General features: G+C 38.1%; 1 pseudogene; it reads left to right on the forward strand.

Annotated features, from left to right (window-relative positions):
- The first annotated feature begins 778 nt into the window (after positions 1 to 778).
- Positions 779 to 2,398, forward strand: LOC132519496 (ATP synthase subunit O, mitochondrial-like; annotated as a pseudogene).
- The last annotated feature ends 243 nt before the right edge of the window (positions 2,399 to 2,641 follow it).

The following is a 2,641-nucleotide window of genomic DNA, read 5'->3' on the forward strand; positions in this document are numbered from 1 at the left end:
ATGAGAGCAGAGATAAATAAAATTTAAACAGAAAAATAACAGGAAAAAATCAATAAAGCCAAAATCTGCTTCTTTGAAAACATCAATAAAATTGATCAACCTCTAGTCTGGCTGAAGAAGACACAAGTTACCAATATTAGGAATAAAAGAGGGGATATCACTACTTATCTCACAGACATTAAGATAATAATAAAAAATTATATGGCCATGTATTTGGCACAATTACACAAAACTTAGATGTAATATGCTAATCCCTTAAAAGGTGCAAAATACCAAAACTCACCTAAGAAATAGATAACATAAATATTTCTATATTGATTAAAGAAATTGAATTTGTAAGTTAAAACCTTCTCCCTGCCCCGAAAAAAAAGAAAACTCCTGCTCCAGATGGTTTTACTGAAAAATTTACTGTAAAATACAACATTCAAAGAAGAAATAATACTAATTCTACCTAATCTTTGTCAGAAAGTAGAATACTGAATACTTCCCAACTGATTTTATGAGGCCAAATTATCCTAATGTTAAAACCAATGACATTACAAGAAAGAAACACTTATAGCCCAATATTTCTCGTGAACACAGATGCAAAAATCCTCAACAAAATAGTAGCTAATTGAGCACAGCAATATATTGAAAGGATAATACATAACACACAAGTGAAGTTCACCCCAGAAATTCAAGGATGGCTCAACATTTGAAAATCAATCAATGTAATTCACTGTATTAACAAACTAAATTTTAAAAGAAAGATCTCTGACCTACAGCCACCCAGAAGAAGATGGCCACCCCAGCAGTGTCTGGGCTCTCCCTGCAGGTGTGATGCTTCAGCACATCTGTGGTCAGGCCATTTGCCAAGCTTGTGATGAGGCCACCTGTTCAGATATATGGTATGTTTTTGTTTTTTTTATATGTACGAGAATATTTATTGCAACGTTAGGTATTTGTACTTGCAAAAACACTGGACACAACTTACAGCTGTTAAAAAAAACAATGGCAATTTGCCCACATACTACCACAAAGGCAATTGCAGAGCAATATATATAACTTCACTGCTGCAAAACAAACTATATAGTTTGTATGTCTGCATATCTATAGAAAAATACTGGAAGAATACCCACCAAACTACATATTCATAGCGACTGTCTCAAGTAAGGAGATTAAGGAAGGAATGAGACAGACCTTTCTCTTTTTTTTTTTTTTAACTGCTTTTTTTGTTTTTTGCATTGCTTGCGATTTTTACCATTAGCCTATAGTGCTTTTGCAATTTAAAAAGCAGGGAGCAGGGAAGAATGAGGAAATCAATGTAGGCAAGAACTCTGCAGCCCCTCGCTTAACAATTAGTAAATGCTACCATGGCAGGGACAAGATACTTCCTGAAGACCATGAGAGGAATGAGACAACGCCCCTCTTCATCACTTTCCCCCAGCCTAACATCCACTCACGGCTGTGCTTTGGTCACGATCCAGCCCCACCCTTCCAAGGTCAGCTCACAGGGCATGTCCTCCTGGATGCCTCCCCCAATACCTCCAGGCAGAGTCAAGGAATCTTCCCTTCGGACTCCTTGTCCATACTTCAGCAGACACTTATCACACTGCCACAATTATTTGCCCACAAATCTGTCCTCCCAGCTTGCTCTTTGTGTCTCCAAGAGCAGCGACTGTTCTCACCATCTTGCACTCCCTGGCAGTCAGCACAGTGACGGCGCTTGTGAGATGTACAAAGGACCCCAGGGCACCGTGGAGGCTGTGGTACAGGAGGGAGAGCCCTTGGCTCACCCTCACCTGCTGTTGTGATGTCGGGAAAGCTAACGAATTTATCTGCCTCTCGGGTTTTTCATTAGTAAAGTTTGAAAAACATGAGATCTGACTGCACAAGGTACGCAAAAGCATTTTCTGATATGCTCTTTATTCTGCTGCATTTAAACAGGATAAACTGAAGCAAGTAGAAAAGGAATAGCACAAATCTTGAAGGAACCCAAAACGGCTGTTTCTATTATGAATCCCTATGCAAAGCGTTCCATTAAAGTGAAAAGCTTAAATGACATGACAACAAAAGAGAGGTTTTCTCCCCTCATGTCCAACCTGCTCAATTTGCTTGCTGAAAATGGTCACTTGAACAATATCACTGGAGTTATTTCTGCCTTTTCTACAATGAGTGTCCACCATGGAGAAGCACCTTGCAGAGTTACCACTGCAACTTCTTTAGATGAAGCCACTCTTACTGAATTAAAAACGGTCCTGAAGAGCTTCCTAAGTAAAGGCCAAGTATTGAAATTGGAAGTTAAGACTGATCCATCAATCGTGGGTGAAATGATTGTCCGTACTGGAGAGAAATATGTTGAATGTCTGCAAATCCCAAGATTCAGAAGCTGAGCAGAGCAATGTGGGAGAGTTTCTAAAAGTTGATTTTCTGTCAGTGAAAATTCTTAAACTTGGAGCAACAATAAAATGCTTCCTGAACAGAAAAAAAAGAAAAAGATCTCAAAAGATACAAAAAAGTATTCAAGAAAATTCAACATCCATTAACAATAAAAAAAAAATCTTCATCAAATTAGGAACAGAAGAGAATTTCCTAAGCTTAATAAAGGACATCTGTGAAAAACCTATAGCTAACAGCATAGTTAATGGTGAGAGAATGAATT

The sequence above is a fragment of the Lagenorhynchus albirostris genome, chromosome 4, assembly GCF_949774975.1.
Source record: "Lagenorhynchus albirostris chromosome 4, mLagAlb1.1, whole genome shotgun sequence".
NCBI classification, from domain to species: domain Eukaryota; kingdom Metazoa; phylum Chordata; class Mammalia; order Artiodactyla; family Delphinidae; genus Lagenorhynchus; species Lagenorhynchus albirostris.